This window comes from Triturus cristatus, chromosome 8 (genome assembly GCF_964204655.1).
Source record: "Triturus cristatus chromosome 8, aTriCri1.1, whole genome shotgun sequence".
NCBI classification, from domain to species: Eukaryota; Metazoa; Chordata; class Amphibia; order Caudata; family Salamandridae; genus Triturus; species Triturus cristatus.
The window spans coordinates 1,513,121,607-1,513,133,047 of NC_140591.1; positions in this window are offsets into that span (position 1 = coordinate 1,513,121,607).

Genomic DNA, 11,441 nt, shown 5'->3' on the forward strand with positions numbered 1-11,441 from the left:
TGAACATCTCTTTAAACATTTCATTTGCATTGTCACATCTGTGGCTTGCACACATGCACATATGATGTGCTTCCCATTGTCCATTTTGTCTATTTCCCTAACTGTGGGCTCATCTTCACTGGACATGCAGGTGTGGGCATCATTGGTGTAGGAGCAACTGGGTCATCTGTGCAACTTGCAAGACATATGTATTTAGTATGTGCAGATAACTTAAGGGACACTCCCTTACCCAGGCTGTTGTGACCAGAGCCTTCATTGGGTGGTAACTGATGGCTGACTGACCAAGTGTTCTGCTGACATGACTGAGACCTTCTGGAACTATGTTTGGCACAGCTGAGCTTCAACAGGAGTTGAGTCCCCTCAAGTAAATGTGTTGTTCCGTGACATTGCCTGGGCTCATGCTGTGTGTTGTGTGAGCATGTGTGTGTGTGTCCACATCCCTTTTTTTACACAGGCAGTGTTCCCTTGATATGTTCCTGTTGTTGATGCTTGCTGAGTTGTACTGTGTTCATCCCACATCTTTGCCCTGGGCTACCAGATGTGAGGGTGCATGACACACTACTGTTAATTGGTGTTTCATCATTGGGATTTGTCAGTTCTGAGTGGTGATGATATGGTCAGATGCAGATGGGACACAGTCAGGTGTCCCCAAGGCACTTCTTTGTTCGCAATATCATGTAGTTGAAACTAGGTGGTACCTTTCAGTGATTCAGATATGTGTATGTGTGTGTGACTGCTCCCACTAATCCGGTTCAGAACTGCAATGTTGACAGGTGTCAGCATGTGTGCCGTGTGGTTCTCCTTGGCTTCTGCATTGTCCTGGGACTGTGGCAGTGATTCCGAAGGCTACGGGAGCTTTGACGTCATGGCCATGTACCACATACTGTGCAGTATGTCTGTCATTCACCAGGGTTGTAGACTGTCCTTGTGTGATGAGTCTGTGCACCTTAGTTCCTCCCAACATTACTGTGTTTTGTCATGGGTGCATGTGCAATGTAACCTGTCCATGTGGGCTTCACAGATGCACATTGGTGAAGTTCAGGGTGTGTGGTGTTGAGGGTGGACTGGTGTGAATGTTTACATGGATGGGCACCTAGCTCCCATTTGTCCATGGATGAATGGCCATGCTGAGTGATTTGTGTTTGGGTAGGTGTGATGTACGTTTGTGGCACAGGACACATGTCTGGGTTTCACAGTTTGTTCGACATCTACCTTTGACATCTACCTTTGTCATCACAGTGGACGTATCATGCATGCTTGTGTCACCCCAATGTCTGGTCCCTGGGGGTAGTGCTGTTGTGTGTCAGTCTCTTGCTGTGTTAGTTGCTGTTCATTGAAGCTTGTGTCCTCCCTCTCATCTCACAATGTTGTGCTCCCTCTCATCTCACAATGCCTGATTGCCCACTAAGGGGGACCCACGGATGGGTTACTTTTGTATGGCACTGTGTCCACATCTGTGTCACTGTGGTTCAGCCCCACTCATGTGTTGTGTAGTTGTCTGTGGATACTGAGACACACACATGTTGTGTCAGATGTGCAGTGTGAGGTTGACTGTTTGTGCATCTGCACCAGTGCATTGGTATTGCTGTTGTGGGCCATTGTCTGGATGTTGTTTTTGTGATTTTCCCTGCTGTCCCTGTGAGTCATATCACATCATTCTGCACATTCATCCTGGTTGTTAGGTCCCATTGCTACCATGGAATGGGAGTTTGTGACCTGACACCTACAGTCTACACAGGATGTTTTGATTTGTGGGTCTATTTTCGATATGTGTGTATGCTTTGCGATGGTCACTTCAGCTTTTGTATCACTGTACACTGTATGCAATGTCAGCCACCATGAGTGGTGCTTGTCTGCACATGGCCGAGAGTATGTTAGGTTTTCACAGCACTGTTAGCCTCACCACATCTCTGTGGGTATGGGACACACCCACTACTTTACCACAAACGTGTTTCATGTGTTGAGACCAGGAATCATACATGCTGTTTTGCATTTGCAGCTTTGACCATGATGACACTTACCTGACCAAGCATCACAATAGCACTGTGTCAATGTAAAACTAACACCCCTCACTGTGTAGAACAAAAGTTAAGTGTGTGGTTCCAAACTACAGCAAGTGTTGAGCATTGTGGTTATAGGGTCTAAAACCCCCCTCATCACAGTGACCGAAAGGTAAGTGTCATCATGGTCAAACCTGCAAATGCCAAACAGCATGTATGATTCCACATGAAACACTTTTGTGGCAAAGTAGTGGTTGTGCCCCATGCCCACAGAGATGTGGTGAGGCTAACAGTGCTGTGAAAACCTAACATACTCTCGGCCATGTGCAGACAAGCACCACCCATGGGGGCTGACATTGCATACAGTGTACAATGACACAAAAGCTGAAGTGACCATCACAAAGCATACAGACATCTCGAAAATAGACACACAAATCAAAATATCCTGTGTAGACAGTAGGTGTCAGGTCAAAAACTCCCATTCGATTGCAGCAATGGGACCTAACAACCAGGATGAATGTGCAGAATGATATGATATGACTCACAGGCACAGCAGGGAAAATCACAAAAACAACATCCAGACATTGGCCCACAACAGCAATACCAAATGCACTGGTGCAGATGTAGACTACCATGTAACAAGGATAATTGAGAGAACATTTTGGATCATCTGTAATAAAAGGACTAAACTTGAATGAAATTGGTGTATTTTTGAAAAGCATTTGGCATCGCAGTGCACCCGAGTTTGAAATACATTTGCTTCAACTTTTCTGAAACACCCTCAATACCACACACCCTGAACTTCACCAATGTGCATCTGTGAAGCCCACATGGACAGGTGACATTGCACATGCACCTATGACAAACACAGTAATGTTGGGATGAACTAAGGTGCACAGACTCATCACACAAGGACAGTCTCCAACCCTGGTGAATGACAGACATACTGCACAGTATGCGGTACATGGCCATGACGTCAAATCTCCCGTGACCTTCGGAAACCCTGCCACAGTCCCAGGACAATGCAGAAGCCAAGGAGAACCACAAGACACACATGTTGACACCTGCCAACATTGCAGTTCTGAACTGGACGAGTGGGAGCAGTCACACACAAATACACATATCTGAATCACTGAAAGGTACCACCTAGGTTCAACTACATGATATTGTGAACATAGAAGTGCCTTGGGGACCCCTGACTGTGTCCCATCTGCATCTGACCACATCATCACCACTCAGAACTGACAAATCCCAATGATGGAATACCAATTACCAGTAGTGTGTCATGCACCCACACATCTGGTAGCCCAGGGCAAAGATGTGTGATGAACACTGTACAACTCAGCAAGCATCAACAACATGAACATATCAAGGGAACACTGCCTGTGTATGAAAAGGGATGTGGACACACACACATGCTCACACAACTCACACCATGGGCCCAGGCAATGTCAAGGAACAACACACTTACTTGAGGGGACTCAACTATTGTGGAAGCTCAGCTGTGCCAAACATAGTCCCAGAAGTTCTCAGTAATGTCAGCAGAACGCTTGGTCAGTCAGCCATCAGTTACCACCCAATAAAGGCTCTGGTCACAACAGCCTGGGTACGGGAGTGTCCCTTAAGCATCTGCACATACTCAATACATATGTCTAGCAAGTTGCACAGAGGACCCAGTTGCTCCTACACCAATGATGCCCACACCCGCATGTCCAGTGGAGATGCGCCCACAGTCAGGGAAATAGACAAATTGGACAATGGGAAGCACATCATATGTGCATGTGTGCAAGCCACAGATGTGACCATGCAAATGAAATGTTTACAGAGATGTTCACAAATTGTTAATCATGACACACCCAGTTAGCTGCAAAAGATGACATGGATACCGACCAGAATAGGATACATATCTCATGGACCACAAATGAGTACCTCACATCAACACCTCAGTATTCAACATTGGAAATCCAGCATTAGAACTGTAAGGTCTTGGTAAACATCATCAACATAATGTACAGCTAAATCAAATACACAAGGATAAATACAATTGCTTTATTCAGCCAAATTTCAATGCAAATGCAAATGTCCTTTCAAAACAAAGGCCAATGGCCAGTCCATATCCAAATGTCAACAATGTGATTTGATTGACAACTGTCACACGTTGCTTGCCTGCACTGTTGAGGACAGGGGACATCCACTCGGAGGGGCATACATGGGGCAGGCCAGGCACTGCAGAGACAGAATCAGGGCTCAGCAGAAGGAGGCAGTGAAGGGGTGGTGGATGCAGGAGAATCACTGGCAACTGCAGTGGAGGTGGTTTACATAGTGGGTGCAGTCACAACTGTGGGGCACAAGTCAGATGGGGCGGGTGCCAGCACAACTGCAGTGGACAGATCAGATGGAGTGGACTGGGTCTCCAATGCAGTGCCCAAGTCAGACGGGTTGGTCATGGACTCCACTGCAGTGACCAACTCCATTGTGGTGGAATGGAGTTCAGGTGAGGTCAGCAGGACAGAGAGGGGGCCACGGTCCCCACATCAGTGGCACAAATAGTCTGACCAGTGGTGGTAGGGGTGGAAGAGCAAGTAGTAGGGGGGAGGGCCAAAGCATTTGGGTGGGGTCCTCAGTCTGCCTGCACCTGGGGGAGGGTGTTCCGGTGTGAGGGGCACTCCCCTCTGTGTGTGGGGACTTCCTCTTCCCCTTGTATGCTGGATCTGCTATGTCAGTGGGGAAGAGGCCAAGGTCACAGAGGAAAAGCTTCTTGGGTGATGGGGTTGCAGCTGAGGGAAGGGAAGGGGTCTTGGAGGGAGAGATATCGGAGGACAGCGGAGTGGTTGTGGATGACTGTGTGTGTGTTTGCAAACCATCCCCTGTGAGTGTGGTATCAGTCTCCTGAGGTTGCTTGTGTGCACGTCTAGACCTTGGTTTGGGTGTTTGTGTGCTACCCGTGTCTGTGGGTTTGGGTGAATGTGCTGGTGTGTGTGTGCTTGGGACAGGTAGGGTGCTAGGAATCGAGGGTGGGGCAGGGGTAGGAGGGCTGCAGGGCTGTTGGGGGAGGGACACTGCTGCCGTCAGGGAGGAGGCCACGGACTGATTGGTCCTCTGTAGGGCAGACATGCCCAATGAAATTCCCTCCATGAACAACACCAGTTGTGTCAACAGACTGGTGTGTGCATGGAGGACACTCAGCATTGACGTCTGCCCAACATGGATCTGTCAAAGCAATTCCACAGACTCCACACTCAGGGCAGAAGGGGACACAAGGGCAGGTGGTGCAGTGCCTGGCACAAAGGAGACATGCTCCCGAACACATGAGCCTCCACGGACCTCTGGAATGGGAGCCGATGGGAGGGTGGTGATGATGGTGGTGGTGGTGGTGGTGGTGGCGGGGACAGCCTCACTAGCTGGGGTTTGGTGGCTGCTGACACCCGCCTCCACAAGGGAGTCATCCTCTGAGCTGCTGTGGCCCTCAACTGGGGTGGATGGTGCTGAGGACTCCTCGGTGTGATTCCACTCGCCCTCCGTGCCACTGGGTCCCTCCAACTCCTCCTGTTTTGCCAATGTGCAACATTCCGTCTATCATTTTGTGTGTTTTGCTGTTAACCCTATTTTGGAAGGGTATGCCCAGACGTTGGTCCCGTGCTCACTACGCCACTGGAGTCAAGCTATCCTGGCTGAAGAGGGGTTAAACCCCGAAACCGGTCCTAGAATGCTTGATTCCAGTCCAGGGAAGACATGGCTTGGCAGTTCGGACTGGACTGTTCCCATGAGGCACAGGGTCAAGACTGATTTGCATATGGCCATGTCTGAAATGTGGTGGTGTGGTGAGCAAAATAACGATGGATTAAACCCATATCTGTGTATCGGGTGAATGTTTTGCCAAAGTGCAACATTCCATCCATCATTTTGTGCGTTTTCCCTCCAACTCCTCACCTTCTGTCCCAGTCAGGCTCTTTGGCTCCTCCTGGTCCATGGAGCTGTCCCCTCCTGTGGCCGTGGATGTATCTGGATTGAATTAGGAAAAAAAGAACCTCATCAGTCACCTGCACTGACCGCACAAACCACAGTGAGTACAGCACATCACAGGGCAAGCCCTGGCATCATCAGCTGAACACTGCTCATAGTGCTCACACTGTTTAGAATAAGCCAATTATCAGTCTCACCATCAACCATGGCACTCATATCCCTCCTGGACTTGTACCCATATGTCTGTTGCATGTTGGATGCTAATACCCCGATGTGCAGACATGCACCACCTACACATTTGTTGGACATGCAAGTGAACATGTAGGAGTATGTCACTATACACACATCACATCTCTTGCAACTGACTACAGTACAGTTGTCAGGATGAAGGGATGGCCAGAGTCTCATTTCACATGCCTGTGATGCATACCAGCAACACTCATGTTCAAGAAGAAACTGGACACAGCAAGGTCCCACGAAGTAAGTTTATTCAATGCATCTCCAAAGACAGGGTTCCCAGACTCCTGCCTCCGGCAACCGCTACTCCGAGAATGACCGGACCACATGGAACATGCAAGTATTCCAAGTTCAACCGGTCAGCCTCGCGCAACATTAGAGCAATAACATTACTACATCATAACACATCTTCTCTTACAGAAAACAGAAAAAAGTAATGAAGGAAAAACCAATAAAATACATAAGGCAAGTACACAAAACATAAATAATAGCAAAATAACATATATGCAAAGAGAAAAAGAAGAAAAAAACTTAATACATTAAGAAGTCACCATATTTCCTTGGAATGCGAGTTTCCCGTACTTGTTTAATCCCAAGACAAACTTTAATGGGTTTAGGTTGTTGCACAACAGGAATTTCCTGTGCTGGATTGGCCCCAGAACCACTTTTGATAGCAATCGGTTGTTGGACACAGGGAACACCATCAAACACTCAAGCATCTTTTTTAGCATGAAGAGCAATTCTTCTGAAATTCCATTTCTGCCCATTCTCTAAAACGACATGCCACCTATGTACTTGTTTGACTTTTAAGGGCTGAGAAATCTTATTCAAACCTGGCTCTCTGCTACCTAATTTTATCTTAACAAGATCACCTTCTTCAATTTTACAAGCATCATTGGAATGCACAACATGAGAAGATAACGTACTCTCGTCATGCAACCATTGAGGAGTGAGTTTAGTTTTGGCTACTCTTCCACGCATTTTTTCAAATGGAATTTCATTTGTTACACTGTTTGCAGTGGTATTGTAAGACCACACCATATCATCCACACATCTTTGAATGTCACGACCCCCTTGAGGGTTATAAAGAGAGGTGTACACATGCCTGATGCCATAACCTGAAAGAAAACTACGCATGTCAAAAGACGTAAGCTGAGTACCATTATCTGGAATTAGCACATGAATTAATGATTGAATGAATGAATGAATGAATGAAATTAGATTTGTATAGCGCTTAGCTACCCTGAGGCCTCCTAGCGCTTTTGTGGAGTGGAGAGACTAAAAGGCGGGTCCTGCTAGTGTGCCGTGATAAAGAGATGTGTTTTGAGCAATTTCCGGAAGACCAGCAGATTAGGTTCTCCTCGGAGAGTGGGGGGGAGGGCATTCCAAAGGTTGGAGGCATTCAGAGCAAAATAACGTCCACCCCACCTAGATCTTTGCACTTTCAGAGGAGTGGCAAGAAAAGCAGAACTGGAACGAAGATTCCTAGAGGGTTGATAGAGGGTAACCAAAGACTGAATAATGTGAGGGCCGGATTTCCAAATAGCTTTGTGGGCCAGGCACATAGCCTTGAAATGGACCCTGGCCCAGATAGGCAGCCAGTGAAGATTCCTCAGAGCAGGTTTCGCTGTTTGTCTCCGGGGGATCTGGAGCAGTTGGCGAGCCGCACAATTTTGGATTACTTGTAGTCTATGGAGTGTGGACTGAGGGGCGCCCAGATATAGTGCGTTCCCGTAGTCCACGCCACAGTATGAGGGCCCGTACCATAATCCTCCTTGCCTGAAAAGGGAGCAGGGGAAGAATTTTCCTGAGCATCCTCATCAGGCCAAAACACGTAGCAGAGAGCTTGGTAGCCTGATGGTTGAAGCAGAGGGAGCTGTCGAGCCACATACCAAGTCTTTTAATCTGTTGCTTTGAGATGGGCATGGGGCCAAAACAGGTCAGCCAAATGAGTGCCGAGTTGGTGATGGAATTTTACCCAAGAACATCAGTTCGGTCTTGTCCCCGTTTAGCTTGAGGTGGGAACGGTCCATCCATTCGGCTACTGCCTCTAGGCAAACACCTAGAGCGCAGGATGGTCCCTCAGGGTGGTTTAGTGCCACCACCAGTTGGGTGTCATCTGCGTAGGTAATGATTTTTATGCCGAATGGAAGGACTATCTCAGCTAATGGGGCCATATAGGTGTTAAAAAGCATGGGGCTCAGGGAAGATCCCTGTGGGACTCCACAGCTGAGCGGCCATTGATTGGATGTGGCAGTTCCCTCAAAGACTTGGAAGAATCAGTCCTTTAGGAAGGACTGAAACCAGGTGAGTGCCATATTTTCCACTCCCATGTTTTTCAGCCGCTCGAGCAGGATGCTATGGTTAACAGTGTCAAAGGCGGCACTGAGGTCTAAAAGAACGATAGCTGCTGAGCCGCCCTGGTCCAGAAGACTTCTAGCTTCTTCAGTCACCGCAAGAAGGGCCGTCTCTGTCCCTAGCTGAGGACAGAACCCTGTTTGAGAGAAATGAAGCAGGTTGTTGGATTCCAAGTGATGAACTAATGTGGAATTCATATGTCTCTCACATGGGGAAAACCTTCCTTTAAGAAAATGGACCTTAAATGTTTGATCACAATATTGGCAGTGATATTCCTCAAAAACTCAACCGTAACCCACCCTGAGAACACATCCACTAAAACCATAGCAAATCGATACTCAGAAGAAAGAAAATCCATGGGACCAATAAAGTCCAAAGAAACCTTCTCCCATGGCAAGCCAGCTTGACATGAAATAGAACCACCAGTATGTGAGTTGACTCTTAATCTTTTCTCACTCTCCTTACATAATACGCAATTTTCAACCCAACCACGAACTTCATCATCAATGTCTGGCCACCAGAAATTACGCTTGAGACGTTTCACAGTAATGGTTTGTCCAAGGTGTCCTTCGTGAGCTAAAAGAAAAAGCTTCTTTCTGAGTGTCTTGGGAGGAACAATTTGTTCACCTCTCATAACTAAACCATCAGAGACACCAACACTGAGTTCCTCCTGTAGTTTGACAAAGCTCCGTAATGTGGGCTTAACATCTCCTTCACGCTTCCAACCATGACGAATATACTTAACTAATTCCACAAAATCGGGATCTTCAATGACTGCCTGAAGCCACTCATCCTTTGAAATAGATTTAAACTCCTCAGAACATGCATCCTCTACAAGACACACCATTTTATCACCCAAATCAAAATCTTGTTCAATGTCAAGGGGTAAACGAGATAAACAATCCGCTTGGACATTCTTCCAACCAGATATATACTCCATATCATACATGAATTCTTGTAGCCTTGCAGCAAATCTCATTAATCGGGGCGAGCCATTATTAGCACCACCTGGATATAACATCCTAATGAGAGGTTTGTAATCAGACCTCAAAGTGAAATGTGAGTCCCATACATAGGTGTGAAAATACAACACACCCCATGCAGCAGCTAATGCTTCACGTTCGATGACCTCATAATTATGTTCAGAACTACTGAGCGTATGCGAAGCAAAAGCAACAGGTTTTTCAATGCCATTCTTTTTTGAGACAAAATGGCACCAATGCCATGGGCACTCGCATCAACTGTGATAAAAGTATATCTCCTGGGTTCATATGTAGTATGAATACCAGCATTGATAATCTCATCTTTGATCTTATTAAAGGCTTCATTTTGTGGAGTGTCCCAATGAAAATGTGTACCTTTTCTGAGTAACAAACGTAAGGCTTTAGTTTTGTGGGCAAAATTACTAACAAATTTGGAGTAATATTCAATTAATCCCATGAATGATTTAAATTGATCCTTATTAGAAGGGGTAGCTGCAAGTTTAATGGCTTTCAACAAATCTTCTTTAGGTTTCACTCCAGATTGTGAAATAGTATACCCCAGAAAGTCTACTTCAGTCATTAAAAAATTACACATATCTTTTCTCAAGGTAAGATCAGCATTAAGTAAAATCAGCAATACTTTGGCTAAATTACAATTGTGCTCATACTCATTGTCACCTGCAATAAGAATGTCATCTTGAAAATAATGTACATGCTTTAGACCTTTCAAGAGAGAATGCATCATACATTGGAAAATGCTAGCTGCAGAAGCTAGACCAAAAGGAAGCCTCTTAAATTGAAACACCCATTCAATAGTCTGAAAAGCTGTTAATTTGCGAGAATAAGGATGTAAAACAATTTGATGACAGGCTGATCTATGATCAAGTTTGCTAAAGAATTTTGCCTTATTCATCAAGAGTACCATCTCCAAGATGTTAGGGAGAGGAAACTTGTCCAAAATGATGTTCGGATTTAGGGACCTGAGGTCCACACAGAAGCAGAGTTTACCATCTTTCTTTTGGGAAACTACCACCGGAGAAAGCCATTCCGATGCTTCAACTAGTTCAACAATATCTTGCTCCTGCATGTCCTCAAGCATTTCCTTGACTTCTTGCTAGATGGAAATAAGGACTCTCCTTAGGGAATGATTAACAGGTTGAACATGGTCCTTACGTTTAATTTCATGCACATAGCCAATAAGTTTACCAAGATATGTGTGGAATACATCTTTGTATTTTGCTAATACAGAATCAACATTGGGAAAATCTTCAACAACCAAACCTTTTTCATCAGATCTGGGATCTATAATAATATGTAGATCATGTTGTTGAGTCCAACCAAGTATTGCAGGGCCATCATTAGAGATATAAACTTTACCTGAAGAAGACCTCCCTTTAAATTCAAACTTGGTGTGCATGACACCCTTAATGTCAATAACCTCACCACCATAACCTTTTGGTGTAATATCACTAGTCAAAAGAACACTGTTAGGCCAACACTCCTTAAAAACATGGAACGGAATGATGGTAAACATTGAACCTGGATCAACCAAAAGTGTTATGGGAACATCATTTAAAATAAAAGTAGATTTAGGTCTCTGCAAAGAACCAGGACATTTATCTTCAATACGTAAAGAAATATCAGGGGACAGATAATCTTCTTCTACAAAAGCAACTCTGTTCTTAGATGGATTCCTACAACCTTTGCTAATGTGGCCTCTCTTTCCACATTTCTTAAGGAATTTGTCTCTAGCAAAGCACCCCGCAAAATCAGCAGCATGACTCATGCTGCCACAACGATAACAGCCAACAAACTTAGTTTTGTTGTCAGATGAAACTTTAGGTTTGAATTTAGAAGTTGAAGGCTTGTATTTAGAGTCAGTGTTTTTTGGATCATTGTC